The following is a 25,794-nucleotide window of genomic DNA, read 5'->3' on the forward strand; positions in this document are numbered from 1 at the left end:
CTCCAGCCCTGCTTCCCCTCTCTTCACAGTCACCATTACTTCCTGACATGTTCTGTATAGATTTTAGGCCTCCTCCCTCCTCACAGAGGCCAGAAGAGGGTATTGGATCCCCTGGAACCGGAGTTATAAGTGTGAGAAACCCAGGGTGCATGCTGGGAATTGAATCCGGGTCCTGCAAGAACAGCATGGATTCTTGACCACTGAGCCATCTCTCCCACACCTCGTTTGCTTTTTTTTTTTTTTTTTTTTTTAATGGGAACTAATTCATTTGCTTTTGTGAGACAAGGTCTCGGGCAGCCCAGGCGGGCCTTAAAATTGTTACATAGCCAAGGATGACCTCAAACTTCTAATGCCCTTGCCTCCACTTCCCAAGTGCTGGAATTGCAGGTCTGGGCTCCCACATCCAGTTTATGAGGTTCTGGGGATTGAACCTGGGGCTCTGCACATGCCAGGTAAGCGTTCTGCCACCCGAGCTACATCCTCATGTCCCTTAGTTTCTGCCCCTATCACTTTCCCCTTCCTAGCCAGTGGCCACAGCAGAGGCAAGGACACGATGGCTGGTTTTCACACTCTCCACAGGCCCAGGAGCACAGCCTGGCACCCAGAGGAGATGGAGGGCCTCAGCAAATGAGGGATGGATAGAAGGAAGGATGAAGGAAAACTCCAGAAAGGCATCTGCCCGCAGGGCTGAAGAGAACTGAACCCTGTGGAGGTTGGAATGTTGCAGGTCCAGAAACTAACTACCTAATCGCTGCACCCTTCCCCAAAAAGCCATTCTTTGTCCCCCTCCCCAGGTTAGAACTAACTTCTTGTGACAATAGATAAAAACTTTTTGCTGTCTACTATCTTAGCAGACCGCTAGCTCTCACCAATCCAAAAGCTAAGACTGTCATCAGATAGCGCCTGGGGCTTAAATTTCAATTCCGCTCTCTTGCTGTGCCTGTTCTCTAATGTACCTGCCAGTGTGTTTGCCTTCCTTCATGACTTTCATTGTTCTGCAAAACTACAAAAACTTCACAGAACTTCCACACTGGAACATGGAATATGGGGTTACCTAAATCTGTGTTCCCAGGCTCCACAATAATCTCTCTTATTCCCTTTAAGATGAGAGCTGTGGTTTTTGCATAGAAGAAAGGAAAGGAGGAAGGAAGGGAGGGAAGGGGGAGGGAGGGAGGGAGGGAGAGAGGAAGAGAGGAAGAGAGGAAGGAAGGAAGGAAGGAAGGAAGGAAGGAAGGAAGGAAGGAAGGACTTTCTTGCCCTAGGTCAGACTTCTGAGAGAAAAGGCAAACACTGAGCACCCACTCTTAGGCTAGGCCTCCTCCTCTTGCCTCAGCCTGTACCCACACATTTCATCTGAGAGAACCTCTCAGATACCTCATCATGCCCTGGGCTGTGCAAGAGGCAGCACCCCAAAACCCAGTGTAGAAAGAGATCTGAGGCCCTCCCTAGGGAGTGATCAGAGAGAAGGGTGGGGCAGGGAGGAGAAGGACTTGGGCTATTTTTAAAAACTTCTCCCAAAACACCACATTCTTCCTTTGGTGAGTCAGAAACATGTGGCCCAGTGAGGAAGCCAGGACCCTGGAATGCCATGGTGGCCACCGTAGGCACTGTGGGCAGCAGGCACAGGCCAGGCGGGCATGCAGGGACTGGAGCACTCGGCTTTCCAGGGTAGAGACAAGGCTGGACTCGGAGAGTGAAAAGGCCTTCTGAAGGCCACGGGAATCTGTCTGGCTCTAATCTATAGCTTCAGGCTCAGGCTCCGGGTCTATCAGGGAGGGAGTCTTCCACTCTGACCCCAGGGAATGCTCAGCAGGAAATCGCCTCCATAAAACTCAGCTAAAAACACCCACTCAAGGCAGGACAAGCTGGGCAGCAGACTCTGCCGCCCCCACAAGGTCAAGCCCAAAGGGCCTGGAGCCACCTAGCCCAGGAGAGCCCTGGCTAAACTCTCAGAGAGTAAACTTGAGCCCCACACCGGAGTCCTGTCCTGCCTGGAGAGAGCTTTGAGCCGGCTTCTGCTGCTCTCAGCACCTCCAGAGGGAGGTGAAGGAAACTCACACACTCTGACCCTGCCTCAAGCCAGACTCTGCATTCCACAGAGGAAACTGAGGCTCCTGGCCTCAAAGGCAAGTCCACAACTAAACCTTAAGGCTATTTATTTCCAATGTTCAAGACACTGTCTGTCTACCCGGGGTGTGGGAGGGGTCAGGGGCAGAAAGAAGGCTTTTAACCCTGGCAAGGATGAGCCCTGAGTCCTGCTGTCTTGGGATGGAGCCAGGCAAGGAACCTCCCCAAACTCCTACACTCTTTCATGATCAGCTGACAAGATGGACTAGGGAGGACCATCCTGAGCATGCTTCACTTGACTCCTGGGGACTGCTATGCTGCCCACATCCTGGTTGATGCTCTCTGCTCTCCCTCCCCAGCTCGCCCCCACACCCTATGATGAAGTCACACAGGGCCCTAAGCTGCAGCCCACCCTGCCTGAGTCCTGCCTTCACAGCGGAGAATGGAGGCCACCGCCCCTGGGGCCCCTCCTGCTCTGAAGCCACCTCTGTCCTACCAGAGTCCTTGGAATGCCCTGTGAGCCACTGTCAGACTCTGGCTCCCATCTTTAGAAGAATGAGTTCTACCACCAAATTTAGATGTCCCACACAGCCCGTGAGTCAAGCAGGACCCTGGAACACACTAGTTCCTTTATCTGATCATGGCTTCCTCTTCCACTGAGAGCCCTCACTGCACAGGAAGAATAAAATGAGCTGCAGGAGCCCCTGCACTCCAGCCCCAGCACTGAGAATGAGCTGACAAGTCAATAAAACCAGTCATTCGTATAAAATGCCTTGGTGGAACACAGTAGGTGCTTAATACTGCTTGTTGAATGAATAAATGATCACCCAGGTGCTAAGGTAGAGTGCTCCCCTAACCCCACCCCCAACCATTGCCCTTCCTGGAATAGTGAGGTTTCTGCATCGGGCAGGCCTCCTTGCAGTGTCTGGTCCACAGAAGCCCTCACTATAGATATTGAGAGATGGCTGATGCATTCTGGGATAGCCACTAGCTTGGCCCAATGGTGAGCTAACTCTCAGCTCTCCAAAATCCCCCACATGCCTCCAGTCCTCAGCTGTGACTCCAGGCAAGGGTGGGGAGGCTCAAAGGAAAGGCAGAAATCAAGATAACAAGGTGGGTTTCCTTTCATTATGCAAAAATACAGCAATGACTATGGTCATGGGGTATCAGGGAGAGAGGACCTCCAGTCCGTGGGCCCTAGGCACACTGAATCATCTGCAGAGCCATGAGCCCAGAGACCCTTCCCCAGGGACAGCCACAAACATGAGGACTCAGGCCTCCACATCCTTGTTAGACCTGAAAAGTAACGTGCTTAGGCTGGCAAAATGGCTCAGCAGGTAAAGGAGCTTAGCCCCCCTCCCAGGCTGACAGCCTGAGTTCACTCCCCAGGACCTAAATGATGGAAGGAGAAAAGAAACTCCCACAAGTTGTCCTCCAGTCTCTTCGTGTTCATGTAGCATTCATAAACGGGCATACACACACATACAAATGGATGGATGGATGGATGGATGGATGGATGGATGGATGGATGGAATAAGCAAGGAAAGCAAAGCAGACAGACAGAAAGACAGATAAGCAAACAAATGGAGACTTACTAAAGTTTTCGGGCAGCAAAATCCCTTCAAGCCAGCATGTCCCTGAGCATCAGGGACATGTCCATGGCCTGAGCAGTCATCTCAGAGACCTGTGGCCTGGGCAGGTGAGATGGAAGGCTCCCCTCCCCCAATATGCTGCCTGCACTCAGAACAATTTATCCTAAAACATGTTGGAACAGGGGCAGTGCACAGATCACCACAAGGATGCCGTCTGCCAAGACTGCACAGTACAGGCGCATCCAAGGCTGCCCCGTGGCCTGCAGCTCTCACAAAGGACAAGGACATATCTCCTTCCAAGTCAAAGGGCTCAAACCTGGCAACAAAAGTCAGTGGTCTCATCTCCCATGTGCACTGCCATCTGCTCAAGGGACAGCAGGAAAGCCAGCCTCCCTCTCTGAGTCTTTCAGACACCCGAGAGCCCACTGATCATGTACTAAAGACTATAGCATAGCCATTCACGATGGCCCATGCCTGTAATCCCAGCACTTGTGAGGTGAAGGTGGTATAACCAGGAACTCAAAGTCAGCCTTGCTTACGTAGTAAGTAAAGGACCAACCTGGGCTACATGAGACTCTGTCTCAGAAAGTAAACCAAGATGACGATGAGGAGGAGGAGGAGGATGGCTCCTATGGCATGAGACTCTAAGAAGATGCTGTCAAGTGACACTGCCTTGGCCCTGTGCTCACAGGAGCCATAAGATGAGGAAGCATTCCAGGGCTTACTGAGGCTCCAACAGACAGCCCAATATTCCAACTCAACTCCCCAGGTTCAAGGCTCCTCCCTAGTATTCCAGGGCTTCCAATTTATGGCTGACTGCTGTATCCATCAAAAGGACACAGACCAGGCAGAGCTCCAGCTGACCGTGGGGTCTAGGCCAACACAGCAGCCCTGGCTTCCTAGGGCCCCTTCACCTCACAGATATTTGCATAGAGTCTGCACAGAAGGAATATGGGTGGTTGGGGTTCATCTGCCTCCTTTGCTCCCTGTGAGGGGTGGGGAGGTGTGGTGAGAAGGTCCCTTTCCCTTCCCCTCAATTCACACACTCACAGATGTCCTGAGGCCATCCAACAAAGTGACTTTTATTTTGAGAGTAGGGAGGTTCAGACATGCTCTTGCTGTGTAGCCCTAGCTGGCCTCAAACTCACAACAACCCGGCCTCAACCCTTTTGTTTCAGCCTTCCAAGTGCTGAGGTGCCTGGTAGTCTGTGGAGCTCATGGGGGAGAGGGAGGGCTGGTGTCAAAACTGGGTGGAGGAGGGGATAATCCAAGCACCAAGTAAGTGGAGGCCAAGCACTCCATGGTACACAGAATGGCCCTCCAACAAAGGCTTGTCCGGCCTACGTGTCATGCCCACCACCTGGGCCATGGTGTACAGTCATAGCAGTGCGACCATGCTAGAGCTGTGGCCTGCCACGGACTCAGTGTCCTGGAACTGTCTTTGTTCCTGTCACTCCACCCACAGCTGCTCCTCAGTTGTGCTGAGCGTATTACCTGAAGGAAGTCCAGCTCCCATGCCTGGGCACAGAACCAAGGACACAGTTCCTTGGGTTGCCCAGTGTCACTGAGAAGCAGGTGTCAAATCAATCCCAAGGTACCTTCATGCACACATTGAGCATTCTGCTACGTTAACAGAGAGCTGGCAGGTGCAGGGTCCCAGAAACAGCTGTAGGCCAACACAGGAAGTCTTGAGGGAATTCTAGCTGGGACGGGGCTAAGCGCACACACTTCTAAAAACACCAGGGGTTCAGCCAGGTGGACCCCACAGTGCTGGCATGAGATGTGCTCTGTTCTGGTGTGGCTGAGCAACTCCTGAGACGTGGCAGGACCCCAGGGCCATAGTAGGGTAATGACAGGAGCTCTCGGCCAGCCTTCAGAGGCCCCCAGGCAGCCAGTATAGGAAATGCCCCCTAGGGAGCCTGGCATGGTGGGTTGAAGCATGGGATGGAGAATCAGGCAATGAGTGCCAAACCCAATATATCTTTGCTAGGCCGGTTGTTCTTACCCTGTGGGTCTCGAACCCTCTGCGGGTCTAACAGCCCTTTCACAGGGTCTCCCAGGACCATCCTGCATACCAGATATTCACATTACAGCTCGCAAGAGTAGCAAAATTACAGCTACAAAGCAGCAACAAAAATAATTTTATGGTTGGGGTCACCACAGCATGAGAAACGATATTAAAGGATCACCGCATTAGGAGCGTGAGAACCACTGTCCTAGTCACTGAGACTCGGCTTCTCCAAGCCTCAGTTTACTGGGTATGACAGCCCTTCAACCCACATTCATTAGGGCCCCGTGGTCAAGCCTGTCCACCGGCGTTGGGGACATAATAACTGTGTGTAGGAAAGAAAGGGGCCCTTGCCCAAAGCAGCTTACATCACCTAGCCCTGTGCCTGGGTGGGTGGGTCTCCAAAGCGGCTCTCCACAGCACCACACACACTGAAATTGCTCCTTGGGCAGAAAGCTCACAACGCCTGGGAGAGAGGTGGGTGTCTGCCTCCCACCCCACCAGCCCAACATCATCCTTTGGAGCTCCCAGGAACAAGGGCCATCTCTCCCGCACAGGATACCCCCTCCTCAAGTTCTCCCTCCTTCTCCAGGTCAGCCCTCTCCCTGGCCAACGAGTCTCAGCCCTCTCATCTCTCCCCATGTGTCTGACTGCCTCCCTTCCCATGCCTGTCCCGACCCCAGTGGGTGTTACCGAGGTGGCCCTGGCCCTGTCACTAATTCAGCAGACTCTCCTCAGATGCTGGTCATGTCCCTGGGATGAGACACACCCAGCCTGCAGCATCCTCCCCGTGAAAGCCAGGGCTTGGGATACTCAGCCTCAGCACCTGGCCCCGAGCCATGTGATTCCACCGTGTCCACCTGGCCACCCTGGAACCTTCCTGCGCCAAGGCCCATACATAGTCCGGCAGCATCTTCCAGGGGGACGCCTCGTGCCAGACTTTCAGGACAAGGCGCCCAGCAGGAGAAAGTGGAAACCGCAAGAGACCATATTAGGGGAAAACTGCAGAAAGCGAAATAGAGAGTGCCCTGCAGAGGAAGGTTGGCCTTGTGACTCATGTGCCCGAGAATATTCCATGCAGAGCTGGCTCCAGATCGTGCCAGAGAGCCAGGAAACCCAAGCTACCCCCAAGCCACTCTAAGACCAGTTGGTCCTCAAGCTGAGTCACATGCCTGGGCCATCAACTCCTGGTAGCACTGGCACATCACTTGGGGTCTTGGGGCTTCTGACATGACCCTCTGAGATAGGAGTGAGGACATTCCTGGGTAGGGGGCCATGGACCACCTCTGGTTGCCGACCATGAGTAGAGTCCAGGCAGAGCCAGCGTTTCCCTCCTGAGCCCAGCCTGTCCCACCTCCAAGGCCCTTCTGTGGACCGGCCCCTACCTATCCTGTCTAAGCTGCCAGCATCAAGGGGGACCAGACCCACATATCTTGGCCTCAGCGTAGCTGTAGGGACTGACCACTGAGAGCCCAGGTAAAGTTGAAACTTCCCTCAAGCACCTGCTCTTACAAACACTTGTCACTCAGTCCTCACACCATCTTGGACATGAGACTCTGTTCCCACCTCTCAGAGGGTCCTCTCACACTGAATGTGACAAAGGCACAAGAAAAACTCAGAAATTAGAACCCAGGCACCAGAGGCCCAACCTGTGCCCTGGCTATTGTGCATGGGTCTGCTCACAAATGTGACTCCACACCTAGGTCATCGTAGCACCCAGTGAGTGGCCTTCCTGGCTGGCTGGCCAGGGTGGGGGGTCTCTCCCAGGTCTTAACTCAGGAAATCCCGCAGTGTTCCACCATAAAGGTGCGCTAGGCAAACCTGGCACCACCTCACACCAGCAGCCTAGACAAGTATGCCAGAAGGCAAACCTCAGGTACCTCTCACATCCATGGCATCCTGGGATAAGCCAGACAGAGCAAGGATGCCCCCTGGTCCCAGTGAGAAAAGCTGGATTTCGAAGGATAACACCCCTAGGTGCCAGCTACAGGGACATCCCCACTGCTGGGTGACCCTGAGCTACGCTCCTGCCCTCTTGAAACAGCCTGGACAAGGTTAGGGCCAGAACACAATTCCTAGCAAAGAATGGCTGCCCTCTCCTCCCTGGCAGGCCTGAAATTCCACTATCAGGCTAAAAATCTAAGTCCCCCAAAAGCCAGTCCAGACAAGTTTGTGATGGGAGCTAGCTGTGTGAGTTAATATTTACCTGCAGTGACCCAAATCTTGCAGAGCATCAGGCGTGCTCCACCCAAGCTAAGAACACGTTCCAAGAGGGAAGGGAGGGAGGGAGAGATAGTGTGTGAGCCTGCGGAAATGGCCAGGCCAGCCCCCAGCCAGAGCACCCAGCTGTGAAAACCTTAGGCATGTGACACGCAAGGACCCATTTCCAAAGGACATGAGGCCTTGAGCACGTGACCCTGTAGACCCCACAGCTGACCCTAGTCTCTGAGGCCAGCACATGACCCCATGACCCCTCGCCAAGCCCAAAGTTCATTTTGCCTGTTTGGGCCTGTCTTTTGCAGCCTTAGGGGTGAAGCCATAAGGCCGATGAGTCAGACTCCAGAGCCCCTGCCCCTTGGGTTGTCTTTCCCCAGAGAGGTGGAAAACCCGAGCTCAGAGCCCTGAGCCAGCTTGCAGAGGTCTTAGCCTCAATCTGAGGTGTAGGTGGGATTTGCATTTAGTCTTCACTCTTTGAGAATTAGTAATTATTAATACCAGCCACAGGGGCCAGGCTGCCTACAAAGAACCTCATTTCCCTGGACTCTCACTGGATGTTAACTGTACTCTGGGCACTGTTATGACTCTCTTAGTCCTTGCAACAACTGCTATTGCCCACCAGACTGAGACACTAGACAGAGACAGAGACAGAGGGGGAGGGGGAGACACAGCCCATGACATGCAAGTGGCAGAAGTGACTGAATAGCCATCACCTCTAGTGACTCCACCCATTACCCATCCCCATCTGTGCCTGGGATGAGAGCACCAAGGAAGAGCTAAGGAGAGGGAGTTTTGCCTGCACAGCCCAGACAGCATGTGACAGTGTCATTCTCCTGCCTCCACACAGCCTACAGCCCCACAGAGCCTAGCTCCTCAGTGTGGCTCAGAGGCCCTGTTCTAACCCATCTGCTGCACACACTGCTCAATGGCATCTCCTGTGACCAAGTCTTGTGGAAAGATGAAGACAAAAGTACCTTAAGCTTGGGAAAGAAAGAGGTGGCCACCTGCCCCAACTCCCAAGGGCAGGACTTTCCCTCCATCCCAAGGCTGTCCCCCTTCCTCATCTGCCTGGGGACCCTCCCACTACCTCTTGAACCTCAGCCCAGGCTAAAAGTTTCCCATAATGGCCATAGGATAACCAGCCACATGCCCTTTCAGGCACGTGAAATTCAGGGCCGCAGCCATTTCCTTTGCTTTCTGACTCCCAGAGGGAGGCGACTGTGCTTCTACTCTGTCTCTCCAGATCCCAGAGGGTCCTCGGCACACACTGGAAGGCCAGGGAGCTGGGTGGTGGGTGAGAGGATGAAGGATGGATAGATGGGTGGGTAGGAGAATAGATGGCAGACAGATGAGTTGACAGATAGATGGATGGATGGGTATGTACATAAGTGAATGAGTGGATAGATGGGTGGATGTGTAAATGGATGGATGGAAAAATGCGTGGTGGCATTAAGTAGATGGATCAGTGCATGGATGGAAGTATGGGTAGGTGGATGGAAGGGTAATGATGAATGGATAGAAGATGGGTAGAGGATGGATGACAGGTAAGTGGATGGATGGATGGTAGATGGGTGGATGGATGGATGGGTGGGGAGATGGATGGATGGACGAGTAGATGATGGATGGGTGGGTAGATGGATAAATAAATGAATGGATAAGCAAACAGACCTATAGATGTCAGGACAGAGGGACAGCCAAGAACATGGAGGAATGAGTAACTGAATGAATAGATGACAGGAACTCATAAGAAGCATTCTGCAGCTCTATCCCAACATGGAACATTCTAGAGCTCAGATCCCCAGAACCCAGCTGCATCCCAAGTTTTCAGTCTGACACAAACATCTGCAGACACATGTTCCCCCTACCTTCCACCACCCCGACCTGCTTAGGCCTCCTCTATAACCATCACCAACACTGCAGGCTGTGACTGGTGACAGGCAGGTTCTCTAGGCCATCCTTCATAGGTCTCAACAAATACTTCCTGAATAAAAAACAAACAAATACACCAAAGACCCAGGAGCTTTGTAAACCCAGGCCCAGCAAGGGCTGCTGGCCAGGGGAACCCCTATGGTTGAGACTCAAGCAGCTGCTTCCTGTCCAGAGCCCTCCCATCAGCGTAGACTTTGTGCACAAGGTATGTACCCAAGAGGAGCTTCGGGTGGCACTGGGGGCTGTTGTCGACAAGGGCAGCTCAGAGAAGGGCCCCCCAAAGGGTTCCCACTCACATGGCAGTCACTCTGCCAACATTCCCAGCTCTGAGGGTCTTGAAGCCTTTTCTAAGCCAGTCCCTACTGCCATCTTCACACCTGTCTGGGTAAAAGGAGAGGCTTCGAGTGCAGATTCTGGCCTGGGGCTAACCTCAGTGACAGAACACATGCAGTAGGGTGGAAATGAAAGCAGAACTTGGGCTCCTACCCTAGTATCCACACACACACACACACACACACACACACACACACAAATATCCTAAGCACCCCCAATTCCTAAGCGGTTTGGAGATCAGCATTCTTAGCACGCTGCCCAGGGACCCACCTGACACAGACTAAGGTCATAATTCTGGCTCCTGGGTTCTCCAGGGCTCGGGACCATCTGTTTACACCTGCTACCTTTGCACACACTTAAGTTCCTGGTGCAACATCTGAACCTTCTAGAAATCACTAGAGGAGTCCTCCCTCCCATCCTCCTTGCCCACATGTCTGCTCCAGCCACCATGAGGCAGGTTGCCCAGGCCATTCCGGCCAGGTCGCATCCCCAGGCGGCCTGTGGTTGCAGTTCCATGACCCATGTCCAGGGCAGTGGCATCAGACAGGCAGGGAGCGGAAACCTGGCAGGGAATGAGAGGTCTGTTGACCCCCAAGTTGTCACAGCTCGTAGAGATGTCCACAGGCAATAGCATCTGAGTCTAAAGGTGTCAAGAGTCCTGAAGAGTTATGCATGTCAACATGCATGCTCAGGGCAATGTCTGCGTCCTGAAATACGTGACGGCTACTTGCTTGGGGAAGGAGGCATTCTGAAGTCAAGAACAGTGAGAAAACCACAGCAGAATAATGCGTGTGTCAAAGGCTCTGAGAAGTCCTGCAGCAGCAGAGCCTGATGAGCTGATGAAAACAAAGGGCCTTGTTGAGTGGGAAGAGCCTGCTGTGGTCAGGGCCGGAGACTGGGAGAGGCGGGACCTGAGCTCAGCCTGCCTCCAGAGTCCACCTTGGCAACCAGGGTTTCAGGTATTTGTTACAGAGTGGATCTAGAGTGGTCCCCAGAGTTAAAGGCCCAGTCACTCCCTGCGGTATTATTGGGGGGGTTGTAGATCCTTTATGAGGTGGGGCCTAATGGGAAGAAATGAGATCATTGGGGTATGCCTTTAAGGGGATATTGGAACCTCTGCTCCTTCCTCCCTATCTCTATCTCTGCTCACCACGTGGTGAACAGCTTTGTCCCAAAACACACTCCCTATTGTGTAAGAACAGCATTGGGAGGTGGAGGCAGAGCATTAGGAGTTCAAAGCCACCCTTGGTTACATAGTAAGTTGGAGGCCAGCCTGGGCTATAGGAGACCCTGTCTTTCTTTTTTGAAAAAGTGAAGTTGGAACCAGGCATGGTAGTAAATTCCCTTAATCCCAGCACTCAGGAGGCAGAGGCAGGTGATTTCTGTGCGTTCCAGGCTAGTCTTGTCTATATAGTGAGTTCCAGGATAGACATGACTCAGTAGAGAGACCCTGTCTCAAAAGAGGAGGAGGAAGAGAAAGCGGTAGTAGTAGTCAGGGCTGGAGAGACAGCTCAGTGGTTAAGAGCACTGGCTGCTCTTGCAGAACATCCAGGTTCAATCCCCAGAACCCACATGCAGGCTCACAACTGTCTCTAACTCCAGTCCCAGGAGATGGGATACCCACTTCTGGCCCCCACAGATAATGTACATGCATGATGCACAGACATACATTCAGACAAGCTCTCATACACATAAGTTCAGGACAAAAACCTCAAAATGAGAAATTGTTTTTAAATGGAATGAGAAACCCTAGATGTTCAACCTGCCCAGCCCACAGGAGAAGAAATTGGAGCTAAGGTGAAGCAGGGGGGCGGGGGCAAGACTATCCATGTCTCCTGGCTGGTTGGAAATGGGATGAATCCAGGTGCCAGCTCCAGGCTGTGCACACAGCCTTCCTGAGGCCCGAGGCTGGGGACTGTGCAGCCTGCTCTACCTGACTAGGCCAACTGTGGCCGTAAGGCTTTGGGATAAAATGAGAACCATTGGAAGAGGCCGGGTGTCCCTAAGTGGGTAAGAAAATACCAAAGCACCCCCCCCCAAGATCCTACCCAGGTGACATGGTGACATATCACAAAGAGACACACATGCTCAGATAAACTGAGGCTGACGGGGACCCTCAGGGTTTCAAAGGAGGGCTCCAGAGTCACGTGGGACAGTGTCCCCATCCTGCCACGTTCTCGCTGTCTTGGGGGTAATGGCTCGCCCTTTGCTGCCTCATCTACACAACGAAGAGAAATAAGCCTGCATCTTACCTAGAAGACAATAGAACCCAATGAGCAACAGTGCTGGTGATTAGGACTCCAGTCCTGTAGGGCATGTTCATATGAGCCCTGCTCTAGAGAGGGAGAGGCCCTGCCCATGACGGCTGCACTCAGAATGGGCAGGGCTCTGGAACCCGCCTGACATCTCTTACAGTTCCAAGTATGAGGCGTGGTGGGCCTGCCATCTCTGTAACACAGCTCCCCAGGGAGGCCACCTCCCTTGATGGCCTCATGTGACCCGTGTTAATTGAATCCTGGACCTGACCCATGTGGTTTTCCCAACACTCCAAGAAACAGACGCCCAGAAAGCTTTCAAGCCGACCAAGCAGCTCCGGGAAGCCTCACACCCTGCTCCTCATCTCCAGAGGCCCCCTGAGACTACAAAGAGGAAGATCTGTCCGGTGAGCCCCTCCCTGAGCTTGCTCAACCTCCTGCTTCTGCCCCTGAGAAGGCATCTCTTTCATCTACCCTCATCTACCCTGTTATGCTCTGTGACCCTGGGCAGGGTGCTTAACCTCTCTGAGTCTCTGAAGCCTCTTCCAGAAAAAAAAAAAAAGAGAGAGAGAGAGAAATGAGCAGAGTTTGGGCTCTGAGGAACAAACATGAGGAAGCAATCCGGGTTCAGACACTGGGCTCCCTATCAGGGGCTAGTCCCAGCTTCCAGGGGCTTCCTGTGTCTCCTGCTCCTTCCCACCCAGGATTTCCCCGGGGAAAGAAAACTCTGAGTGTGTTATTCCCTGATCCAAACACTTGAAGGGCTCAAAAGACCTTCCAGGTAAAGCAGAAGATTCTCACCAGAGGTTCAGGGTCCTCCAGCAGCATTCCCCTGCCTCCAAATCCCTCCCTCATCTGGGCTAACCCTGTCTGCCTCCCTGGAGATGGAAGATGCCCATATTCTGCTCGGCTGGGAATCTCAGCTGGGCACCTGTGCCTGCAACCAGCAGGAGCTCACTAAACCAGTGTCAGAGAGGACGGAAGAGCCAGACAGGTGAAAACTACTGCACACTTCTGGCATCCTGGCAGAACTGAAGGAGGTCAGCGAGGTCACGGACACAGGAGCTGGCCTGCTGGAAGAGCCTCCCTTCCTCCCTCCCTCCCTCCCACACAGTTGGGCATCACAGCGAGCTTCTCTCCCAGCTGCACAGCGGGAATCAAGCTTGCACCTCTGGCTTAGGACTGATCTTTCCAGAGTGCTGGGCGCAGCACCACACCCTAGAATAGCAGGGTGGGTTCCTTCCAACCAGGCTCCCAGGCTCTCCTGGCCCCTGCACAACCCCCACCGCCTCCACCTGTGCCTTCCAGCCCCCCCAAGTCATCCCTGACTCCCCACAGATCGGCTTATTTATGGACACTGCCAACAGCTACCTAAACGAAAGAAAAATCTAGAAGTTACCTGATTCCTCCCTCCCTTCCTCCGCCCTCATACAGTTCTGGTTTGCAATTCTAGCTGATTCTATCGCAGACACATAATCCTGATCCCATGCTTATCCCAGCTCCCTGGCACAACCTGAACCTACACCTTGGTTCCCTCTGACCTTAGGAGCCCACTGCCTCAGGTGATTAGGCAACTCAGGGGGCCTGAGGTAGGTGGAGCACAGAATAGGTTCCAAGCCTCCCCACCCTGTGTCTGGCCCTCAGCCCTGAAATACCCAGGCAAATGCCTCCAAGTAGTGGCCACGCAGTAAAAGAGCCTCAGATAAACTCTCTGCAGACGGGCAACTTCTTAACAGATCACAAAGGTTGGGAGAGGAGACGCAGCGGACATCCTGAGATTGTTGATAGCCTGCCCTAGGGAGGGGCTGTGAGACCTCAGTTTCTCCCAGTTTTCTTCCTCTTACAGGGACACTCCCCCATTAGGACACCATCTGCCATGAGCCCATCATCAGAGCCAAGACGATGCTGGCACACTCTCCTGGACCATGGAAGACAGTGAGTCATAAACCTCTTCATTAACCTCAGGTGCTATGTTACGGTAACAGAAAACTGACTCGCGAGTACGCCAGCATTCGGAGAAGATCCACAAGGAAAGTGTCCGCTCCCTGCCGTAACTAAAGGGTATGAGAGTAGCCATCCGGGGCCAGCAGGATGGCTCGGCACATAAAAGCACCTGACACCAAGCCTGACACCCTGAGTTCAATCCCTGAGACCCATGTAGTAGAAGAAGAGAACTGACTACCACAAGTTTGTGTCTGACCTCCACAGGAGCATCACACACAATAAATATATGTAAAGCATAAATAAAAAGAATGTTACCTCAAGATATGTCACTCTGGTGTAAGGCTTCTTTTGAGCTAAAGGCCCCGAGCAAGCAGCAGGGACAGGAATGTTCTCTGCCTGCTCTCTTCTGTCTAAAAGCTGGGCCTGCGTTTCCCTCTGTGACAGGAACCTAAATCCCTCTCCCTCAAACAGGAAGAGGAACCTTGTCTGTATAAGGAGCCTGCTGAGCACTTGTGAGGGGCCATCTTGACGGTCAGCTAAACAGCATGTAGAGAGCCCTAGGAGTCACCTCTTGAGGCCACCTCTGAGGGTGTTTCCAGACAGGCTAACTGAGGAGAGAAGACTCCCTCCTCCCTGATTATGGGTGCCGCCATCTCAGGGGCTCAGGTCCTAGACTGCAAAAAAAAAAAAAAAAAAAAAAGATAAAATGGAGCCAAGCACCAGAATTCATCTTTCCCTGCTTCCTGACTGTGGATGCGACACGACCATCCGCCTCACGCGCCCGCCGCCATGCCAGGCCCTCCCCTCCCCTCTGTGACAGACTGCGCCACGACCTGTGAGGCCAGATCCAGGTGTGTCGTCACAATGACAGGAAAGTGGCTCACTTTACTACCGTTTCCTCGTGGCTTGCCCTGGGCTGACGGCCTTCTCCCTCGTCGGTCACTTCGAATTTATCACCCTTAGTTAATGTGGGATATTCACTTCTTCGTGGCCTCGCTATTGCTAGGCGGAGCCCCGGTCCAGCTCTTTAAACTTAATCTATAAAAAGAATAAGGCTGTGGGGGGCTGGAGAGGTCGCTCAGTTGGTAGAGTGCCTGTCTAGACTGCACGAGACCCCAGGTCCCGTCCCCAACACTGCGAGAAGCAGGCATGGTAACACACCTGACATCCCAGCACTGGGCGCATGGGGGCGAGAGGATCAGAAGTCCAAGGTCACTCTAGGCTACTGAGTTGAGGTCTAGACCAACGTGGGCTACAGAAGATTCCTATCAGTTCAAGGACAGCCTGGGCTATGTAACGAGCTTCAGGTCGACCTGGACCATAGAGAAAGACCTCATCTCAAAAAAAAATGTATAATATCAAAAAACGCGTGGGGCCAGCCAGATGGCTCAGTGGATATAGGAGCCTGCATCAATGACCTGAATTCAATCCAAGGACCCACAAAGTAGAAGGAGACAACTGACTCCTGAAAGTTGTCATCAGAGGTCATCTGTGACCTCTACACACTCAGCTTAGTACACACATACACACACTATATATACATAGAGAGAGAGAGAGATGCAATAAAAAGTTCATCAGTAAAACATGCATGCCTTCTCTCTTATCAATCTGCCTTTCGACGGTTTAATGCTCCAGCCTCAGGACAGACCCTGAAAGTACAGAGAACAGTGTTTCCTAACCCACTTAACAATTACCCTGAACTCCAACTCGGCTTTGGCCCTGGCACTGCCCAGGCACCAGCATTTCTCCTGTTAGGTCCCCACACCCTGAGACTTCAGTGCTAAAATGATCTCTTCTTTATAGAAGGGGAGACAGAGGAGTCCAGTGAGTTACCCAGCAGTGAGCAGCGGACTCCTCCTCTCCGGAGCCAGAGCAGACCTGGCACATTGTGGATGCTACAAAGCCTAAGCCAAAGGAGCAAGTGAGAGGCTGCATGGGGTTGAGGCAGACCACGCCATCCAGAGGGTGTCTGGAGCCGGTGCGGTAAAGGGCTAGAGTTGGCTTCTTCCAAGTTTTCTTCAATGGCTATAAAATCCATGTGTCATTAAAAGTAAAACAAAGGGCTAGAGAGATGGCTCAGTGGTTAAGAGCACTAGGTGCTCTCTCAGAGGACCTGGGTTTGGTTCCCAGCACCCACATGGCAGCTCACAGCCATCTGGAATTTTAACTCCAGTTCCAGGAGATCCAAACAGCCTCCTCCGCACACCCCCCCAAGGCACACATGTGGTAGAATACAGGCAGGCAAACACACGAAAATAAAATGAATGCTTTAAAAAAAATAAATGAATAAAACTAATGAGGCATAGTGGCAAATCCCTTTTATCCTAGCGCTCAGGAGGCAGAGGCAGGTGGATCTCTGTGAGTTCCAGGCCAACCTGGTCTACATAGCAAGTTCCAGGCCAGCCAAGGCTACATAGTGAGATCCTGTCTCAAGAAATGAAAACGGGGACTGGAGAGATGGCTCAGCAGTTAAGAGGGCTGACTGCTCTTCCAGAGGACCAGAGTTCAATTCCCAGCTCCCACATGGCAGCTCACAACTGTCTGTAGCTTCAGTTCCAGGTGATCCAACACTCTCACACAGACATACATGTAGGCAAAACCCCAATGCACATAAAATTAAAAAAAAAATAGATTATTTAAAAAATATTTCTTTAAAAAAAAAAAAAAGGAACACAAACCATTAAAAACAGAATAGGCCTTTGTGTAATGAGCCGCTTGGGAGGCTCTGAGACAGATCCTGGTTGGAGATGTTTGCTCTTCTTCCCTCACACTGCTATTTTCCTACTTGATTTAACCATTGTTTTCCTATGGAAATTGAATAAGAGCTGCCTCTGACAGCTCCCTCCCTCCCTCCACCCACTTCAAACAATGAAGAGAGAGCCATACAAGGAGGAGGGCAAGGAGGAGGTAGCTGTCTTGTGTGCTAATGGCTGGGATTCGTGACAGATGCCAAGCAGGCGGGTTCTGGGATGGAGTTTCACTAAGAAGCGCTGGGGCTGGGGACGTTCACCCTAGGCTCCCGTGGGCAGATGTCACCACACGCTGGTGCCATCATAGGCTGGCTTACCACAACCTGCCCACTGTCCTGGGTTGGGGACACTCGTATAAGGTCTGAGACCATCTCACAACCAACACACAGGCTGGAGGGAAGATGCAAGCTCTTCCCATGGTAGCAGCAGGAGCTGTGGCCAGGGTGTAACCGAGAGGCCATCTGGACAAGCTGGCCGCCCATCATTTCTCCCCACATCATGTGTGGACAGCCTGGCAGGCAGAGCCTCCGGGCAGAGTACAGCAGTGTTCTAAGGCACAGGGTGGGAAGGCAAAACTGTGAGCCAGCAGAAAAGGCTCTGGTTGCCTCCAGTTCACAGACCACGGCCCCAGCCTCATCTCGTGGTAGAGAATAGAGACAGCAATGCTGTCTCTCAGCTGATGAGGACTGGACGTGCTCTCTGCCCGGTGGTGTGGTGCCCACTACCCCACAAACTCACTGTGCACCTCTGAGGCTCTCCCCTGACACTGTACCAGGGCTGCCCCGTGGACACTAACGTCTATCCCCAATCTTATCCCAGAGGCGAACAGCCTAGACCTCATTTTCCCACCTGTTCAGCATCAGTGTAAAAAGAGCAAAGTGGCAGTAGCAGGGGGTTGGGTTCCACACATCTAGAGAGCCATCTCCTCAGCAAAGGGAAAAGAAACCTAGAACTTCAGTGGGAGCAGAGGGCTGTAGAGCAAGCTACAAGATGTCATGGTGGTGTGACCCAGCACCCGGGGTACTGAGCAAGAATGACCATAGTTTGAGGCCAAACTGAGCCACACAGCAGAACTTGTCTCAAAAAAAACAAAACACGGGACCTGTCTGACTGATCCCCACACTCACATGGCCAGTAACACTGACTAACTCGCTCTGACCCCCTGATACCTGGGTTCTTCCCTCAGACAGGATGAGAGTGCCTAGCTTCAAGTACAGGATTAAGGAAATGGTACGTAAAAACTGCTGGTTCAGATAGCCAAATCAACACACACTGCCTTTAAATAGCATATTCTCACTTACCCACCTAAACCAAGACAAGAGACGGAAATCACTTCTCTGTCAGTTTTTCTGGGATTGTAGAGAGAAGGGGGGTAGTGGAACGAAGGGGAGACCCAACCACCCAGCTCTGTCACCTCGGTCTTGATGTTAGAGTGCGATCATGGGCCAATGGCCTGCTGGCTAGAACAGCAGCAGCGGGCCTGGGAGGCAATATGAAACCCTTCAAGATGTACAAGGAGCCTGCTGCGGTAGCTCACATCTGCAATCCCAGCACGAAGACAGAGGCAGGAGGATCTCTGTGAGTTCAAAGCCAGCCTGGTCTACAAAGTGAGTCCAGGACAGCCAAGGCTACACAGAGAAACTCTGTCTTGGAAAACAGAAAAAAAAAAAATGCACAAGGAACAGGCCAAATCCAGCAAAAAGCCTGACAGACATCCTTTATAAATACCCAGGAGACACCATGACCCCAGACCTGAGGAAAGTCTGGTCCGTTTCTGTTCTGACACAGACCCGTGGACCCCCAGTTCACCTGATGTCAGAGCCATGCTGAAGCCCAGTTGCTTCTGCTACTGAACCTTCACAGGCGCTGTCCATGGCTGTCCCTTCTCTGCCCTGTGCTCAGCACATTCCCCCCTACCATATAGGGCCCATGTCCTGACAGCGACTGTGTTGAATGACCAGTTTCAACATCTCTGAAACTTAACAATGCATTCCATGTGTTGGTACAGGCTGACCCTAGCAGCCACAGTCCAGGACCCAGCCTAGACTCAGTAAGCTGTCACTCCTGAGGCCACAAACCATCTAAAAGCAAGCCAACGCCTCTCCTTCACATGGCCCCAGAAGCTGTCCAGGTTGGACATGCTCACCAGCACCTAAGCCACCCTGAAGCAGCTTCAGCCACACAGGTGAGCTGAACGTCACCATGAGCTACCCGTTTGTCACTCTGACATCTTGCTCTGCTTCTTAGTGCCTGGGTCATTCCCTCTGTAGCCGCTCAATCCATAGCAAAGCTGTTCTCAAGTCAAAATCAATACAAATCAAGTCTCCTCATGCCATCTCCCTCCCCTTCTCTTCTGAGACAGGGTCTGGCTGGCCTGGAAATCCCAGAGATCCACCTGCCTCTGCCTTGCAAGTGTTGGGATTAAAGGCATGCATCACCACCCCTGGCCCTGACTCACAAATTTTAAACCTTTGCATGTGTGATTTCTGTATGTGTGTATATGATATATGTGTACTGACCATATGTATGAGAGCAGGCACGCACTTGACCATGGAGGTCAGAGGTCAGCCTCAAGTGTGGTTGCAGCTTACACTTTGTTTGAAACAGGGTCTCATTGTTTGTGGCAGCATATACCAGGCCAATTGGCTCACAGGCCTCCCTCCAAAAACTCACCCGTCTCCCTCCATCTCCCTCAGAGATTCAGTCACTCCCAAAACTCAGCCACTGGCTCTCACATGTCAAGAGACACCAACTCTAGCACAGCACTACCCAGAGTTCTGCTTGCTCAAACCCATAAGAACAGACAATTCCTGGAAACACAATCCAGGGCCCTGAAGGAAAGTGGACCTGCTGGCCTGCACCAAGGCAGAGACTGGGGCATCCTCTGGGGAATGCAGACAAGAAGATGGGAAGAGACCCCTGGAACAATCGTTTACGAGTTTGAATCTGTATGGACTCTGGACTACTTGGGGGTCACAGCGAGACTTGTTGGCCTGCAGGGTGAGAACACAGAGACATTGCAGACCAGCTTGAAAAGGCCGGAGAGGATGAATTGTTAAAAAGCCCTAGCTGGAGCCGTGGGCTCCTCCACTAACTTAGCCTTAGGCAGTCTCTTCACTGCTGTGGGCTCAGCTTCCTCATCTGTAAAGCAGATTGTCTTCCCTGCCTAATTGCCAGGGCTGTTGTCAAACAGAGAGTGGTTTCTAAAGGACAACATAAACCTAAGCTATTATTATCAGTGTATAGAACTACGCTCTTTGCCTTTTCAACTTTATGTAAGATTAGATTCTTGCCACTGTGTACCTTCCTACTGTAGAAGCTTTCAGAGCTCCGCACCCAGGCCTCCAACTGGCAGACACCATGTCTGTGCAGGATTCCTTCTTGCCATAACCTGGTACCCGGGTCCCCAAGGAGCCCAGCAGCTCTTCCAAGTTTGTTTGTTTGTTGCAGAACAAGAGATTGGAGCCCAGGGTCCTGCACACACCAGGCAAGTGTTCTACCCCCAAACTACATCCTCAGCCTCCTGTTTCCAACTATTAATTGAGTACCTACTATGTGCCAGGTGGTGTTGCAGGCTGGTGACCAAACACAGACTTCGCCACTGCCTCCAAAGCCTCTCTACTCTACAGGAATCCTCAGAACACAGGAAAACCCTGCCTGGCTTGCTGGAGAGGAGGTGCTTCCAAATGAGAACTGGGAGAGGTGAAGGATGGAACCATTTCATTTGTAAATAAAGCAAGAGCAAGGACAGGAGCCAAGGCTTAAGGTGGATACCAGCCTCAGACAGACAACTGGGGTGAAGAGGCAGCGTGCAGCCTGGTAAGAGACAAGGGCATCCTGAGCGTTGCCTGAGATCTTCAGGCTGTGTCCTCCTCTCTCCTCTGCGGAAGCCCACGTTGTGTGGACAGGTGGATAGCCGGCTGTTTCAGCTCTCAGCCAAACCCACAGGGCTTCAGGGCAGGGCTGTATGTACTAATGAGCCTGCACAACCTGCTCTCTCCCCCACAGCCAGAGAAGAACAGATGGGACCTGGGGTAGGCTGGACAGGGAGTTTCCCATGGGGGCTCCAGGGCCTTTGAAGCAAACACTGAGAGCCCAAGCCGGAAATGAGATCCACCCAGAGCCATCTCCCTGCTTCGGTCTGAGGTGGGGGTCCTCCCACCCTCAGGAACACAGAGAGCCCGGCCCCTCCCCCACTTCAAAACTGGCTCCCTCTCACAAGCCACCCCTGAAAGCTGATCTCCACCATCCAGAGAACCCCTGGACTCCTATCTCTACCCAAGGCCACCCAGGGCTCTGTGCCCATGGCCTGCCGCTGACCCAGCGTCCACTCCTCCCACACTCCACTCCTGCGGGAGGCCTGGCTGTCCCGCCTCTGGGCAAGGATTCAAGATGGGAGAGGCTGACCCAGAACAGAAGCCACCCCGTGTTACCTGACTTCATGCGATCTGGGGGCCCACAACACCTAAGGTCAGAGAGGAGTGGGGAGCACAATGAACCACAGTGGGGGGATGGGGAAAGTATGGCACAGAGCTGGAGGGGGGGAGGTGTCCAGAACAGAGATAGAGAAGCAGAGGGAGGCACAAAGGCCAGTCAACACTGAGACAGAGGGATACTCAAGAGGCACAGAAGGACACAACTATGAGAGGGGCCAGGGCACACAGGGCTGGGAACTGTCCCCCGGAGGCACCTGGGAGACCCCGGACACACAAAGCTCCGGGCCAGAGGCCGGGAGACCGGGCCTGGGCTCCGCGCACTCACCGTGCCCGCTGCTCACAAAGGCTCCGCGCGGCACCGCGCGCCACCGCGCCACCGCGCCTCCCGCTCCCGCCGCGGGCGCCGGTGGCCGGGCCGAGCCCCGCGCCCGCTGCAGCCCCGGCCCGCGGCCTGCAGCCGCTTCACCGCCCGCCCCGCCCGCCAGGTCCCGGGGCGCGCGGCTGAGGTCACTGCTTAACCCCTGATGGCCTGGCGTGCATGCAGCGCCCCTCCCAGCTCCCCCGACAGACCGTGATCCCGGAGGGGGCGGGACTCCGCTCCTCACCCATCCACCTCCCGCACGGGGAAACTGAGGCTGGGGGTGGAAGGACCCCAGGAGACACAAGGGACACACACACCTCCGCCTTCCGGGTCTGGCACCAGACGCCCCTACACACCACCGCGCCTCTCCTCTGCAGCCCTGGGAAAGATCCTGAAGACACCGGGCTCCTTTAAATTCCCCCAGCATGACCTGGAGTTCCCTGCAAGGGGCCAAAGGTGCCAGGGCCTGTCCTTACGGATATTGAGACCTGCGATTTGTCCCCATGAAGACACAAGGCCGCTTGTGGATGCCCTACATCCACAGGGGTTGGTTGCAGCCTGACAGCCTGGATTCTGGTAGCAGCTCAGCAGCCCCAGGTACCCGGGGGCTTGCTCAAAGAAGGGCTTCAACATCCTCACTACCCAGCCTTCGATACAGCCCCATTTCCCAATGGGGCTCAAAAATGGGAGAAATTCACCAAAGCTCCCAAGTTCCCCAGCTCCTCAGAAAGGATGAGGTGAAGCTGGGCTCCTAGCTTTCCATCCTTGCTTGCCTCCAGGCTGCCAAGCGCTGGCTACTCCCTCCCGAGATCCCAGAGAGGGCCTCCGGATATGATGTAATTAATTACAGTTATCGGGTCACTAATTAAGATTATCCGTTGTTATTAAACACTCCCAGCTAGCTACCTCTCTACATGAGAGGCAATTCACACTCAGGCTTATCAGCAATTACTCCCGGGTTAGCCATAATGACTGAAGCGCTCAAGTGCAAAGTGTAGGTTGAAACCATCGTCTAACTGTGTTTGCGCCCACAAAGCCAGCAGAAAGGTATCTTGGTGTTGTTGGTGGTGGTGGTGGTATGGGGGGGAGGGGTAGTGGATATGTGTAAATGTTCATGTTGGTATCAGGTGTGTTCTTCAATCACTCTCTACTATCTTTTTTAAAGGGATTTACTTTGTTTTTAATTATGTACGTGTGTCTGTGTCTGTGCAGGATCCCACGGAGGCCAGAGGCATCAGATCCCCTGGAGCTGGAGTGACCAGCAGTTGTGAAGCACCCAACATGGGTTCTGGGACTCAAACCCAGGTCCAGTCTCTCCATCCAAGCCACTCGTGTGTGTGTGTGTGTGTGTGTGTGTGTGTGTGTGTGTGTGTGTGTGTGTGTGAGAGAGAGAGAGAGAGTGTTTGTAACGGATGTTCATATCTCTCTCTCTCTCTCTTTCTCTCTCTCTCATCTAGGATCCTGTCAGTTTGACTAGATTGGCCGGTCAGCAAGTCCTAACAATCCTCCCTCCTGTCTCAGCCTCACAGTGCTGGGATTACAGGGTCCTGCCACTTTGGCCAGCTTTTCTCCTGAGTGTTGGGGATCCTAACTCGGGTCCTCATTGTTTTCAAGGCACTTCACTCACTGAGCCGTGTCTTCCACCCCTTATTTATTTGACTTACCTACTTATGTACTTATTTTAGTTTTTTTCAGCACAGGACTTCTCTGTATAACCTTGGCTGACCTGGACTCACTTTGTAGACCAGGCTGGCCTTGAACTCACAGAGATCAGGCTCCCTCTGCCTCCCTGAGTGCTGGGATTACAGGCTTGCACAACCACACCCAGCCCTTAATTAAATATACATATGTACCCTCTGCTGGGGCTAGGGAGAGAAGTCAACAGTTAAGAGCACTTGTTGCTCTTGGAGAAGACCTGGGTTCAACCCCCAGCACCCACATGTTGGCTCACAACCATCCCTAACTCCAAAATCCTCCTCTGATCCCCTCAGGCACTAGGTATGCACGTGCTGGACGTACATACATGCAGGCAAAATACTCATACACATAAAATTAAATAAACCAATAAATGGAAAGAAAATTAAATGCTCTCTAGTTATAAGGTACCAGTCTCGAGGGTTACCAAAGAAAAAAGAAACTGAGGGGCCCAGACCCTGCCCCCTTGGCTCTCACAGACTATGAAGAGAGACCGATAAACACGCTACCACGGTGCAGAGATCAGTCATGGGCTGAACTCTCTGAATCCATCAGTGAGTACTCACCCTGGGCAGTAGGTGACAAATGTTTGCTGAACACTGGCTAAGCTGCAGGTGCCATTGTAGGTAGATGGGAGACTTCTTGAACAAACAGGCCCTGAGTCTGCCCTGGGGGAGCTTCCATGCCAGCGGCTAATGTACCATGGCCAGAAGAACAGAGGGGAATGTTCCAAAAGGCCAACAGAGCAGGAAGAACTTCTTCAGATGGAATGTCCCAGAGCTCCTAGCACTAAGGGCTAGACTGGAATGTGACACAAGGGAGCTGTCATAACCAGAGTCATGCAGGCGCCCTGGGTCTCTGTTCTCAGCCTTTTCAGGATCTGTTCCAACCTCCTTGAGGCTCTTGAGTCTGCCTTCAGAACTATACCAAGACCCAGAATGCAGGGGAAGCCAGCCTTACGCTCCCAACATGCAGCTGTGAACAGGATGCTGATTTGACTGTCTCTAACTGGCGAGCACTGTGGTCCAGGTTCCAAGGCAGAGGTCATTTTCCAGGTCCCCCTTGTGCTTCCAGAGCTCTGTACCAGGTGAAAGCACACTCAACACTTGGGGATCCCGTGGATTCCAAGTGGACACCTCCCCAAACCCTCATCCACTGAACCTTTTAGGTTCCATGCTGCAAACCACCAGCTAAGAAAATAAACCGAGCTGCTAGCTCAGGCTGGCTCTCCCCACAGACCATCACAGTGGCCCTAACTGGTGGCCAACACTTGATCACTGAGAGCTTGGCCATAACAAGCCAAGAGCCAAGGCTGCCAGAGCTCCAAATACAGCTAGGAGCTGGTAATGCCGGGTTCATGTTCCCTGTGGCCACGTTCAGCAGGGGATGAGCCCTTTCAACACATATGTTCTCTACCCACCAACCCTCCCGTCCAGCCCTGTGTACCCTTGACTCTGAGGCCCTTCCCTCGTGACTTAGCGTTTTAACTTCACTGTTTCTCTCCTCTCCACTTTTTCCATAAAGAGGCATGTCTGGAATAATACATGCTTGACAAGAAATGAGCGCACAGCCTTCACAGGCTGGGCCAGCCCAGCCTTCGGCCTTCTTCCTCCCTCCCACTCCTTACTCTCTGAATATGTACATGCCTCTTCCTCCCTCCTCACAGCTCCATATAGTTAGTTAGTTAGTTAGTTAGTTAGTTAGTTAGTTAGTTAGTTAGTTAGTTAGTTAGTTAAGTTTTCGTTTGCTAACGTGTGGTTTGGTTTGTTTGTTTGAAGCAAGGTTTCTCTACATAGCCCTGGCCATCCAGAAACTCCCTATGTAGACCAGGCTGGCTTCAAATTCACAGAGATCCACCTTCACTTGCCATTTTTATGAAACGGGGCCTCACTGTGTAGTCCTGGCTGACTTAGAACTCATTATGTAGACCAGGCTGGCTCAAACTCAAAGATCTGCCTACCTCTGCCTCCCAAGTGCCAAGTGCTGGGACTAAAGTCATGTACCATCAGACCGTTTTTTTTTGTTTGTTTGTTTGTTTGTTTGTTTTTAAGTTTTCATTTGGTTGGATTTTTGGAGACAGGATATCACATATAATGCAAGATGGCCTTGAACTCATACTTCTGCCTCTACCTGGTCTCCCAGGTGCTGTGAGGTCCTATGAGCAGCTGTTGCAGCTTCACAGTCTAAGCTCACCCACAGATGGCAGT

At 52.7% G+C, this 25,794-nt stretch overlaps 1 protein-coding gene and 1 long non-coding RNA gene across 4 annotated transcripts in view; one reads left to right on the forward strand and one right to left on the reverse strand.

Annotated features, from left to right (window-relative positions):
* Arhgef10l (Rho guanine nucleotide exchange factor 10 like) overlaps nt 1-25,794 on the reverse strand; it is a 145,821-nt gene that overhangs the window by 106,726 nt on the left and 13,301 nt on the right. The window contains exon 1 of one of the 3 annotated variants that reach the window (XM_055610913.1): nt 22,210-22,274. The exons of 1 other annotated variant lie outside the window; for it this stretch is intronic. The gene's annotated coding sequence lies outside the window, so the exon portion shown is untranslated. Of the gene's footprint in view, nt 1-21,856; nt 21,976-22,209; nt 22,275-25,794 lie in introns of those variants that run through there. One more of the 3 variants, XM_055610912.1, reaches the window with a different exon arrangement.
* Nucleotides 21,498-23,962, forward strand: LOC129679623 (uncharacterized). The gene is made up of 4 exons (XR_008720572.1): nt 21,498-21,565; nt 22,270-22,489; nt 23,105-23,197; nt 23,350-23,962. It is a non-coding gene; the product is annotated as an uncharacterized LOC129679623 (long non-coding RNA).

This window comes from Psammomys obesus, unplaced genomic scaffold (assembly GCF_907164565.1).
Source record: "Psammomys obesus unplaced genomic scaffold, mPsaObe1.curated_primary_1811, whole genome shotgun sequence".
In the NCBI taxonomy this organism is placed as follows: Eukaryota; Metazoa; Chordata; class Mammalia; order Rodentia; family Muridae; genus Psammomys; species Psammomys obesus.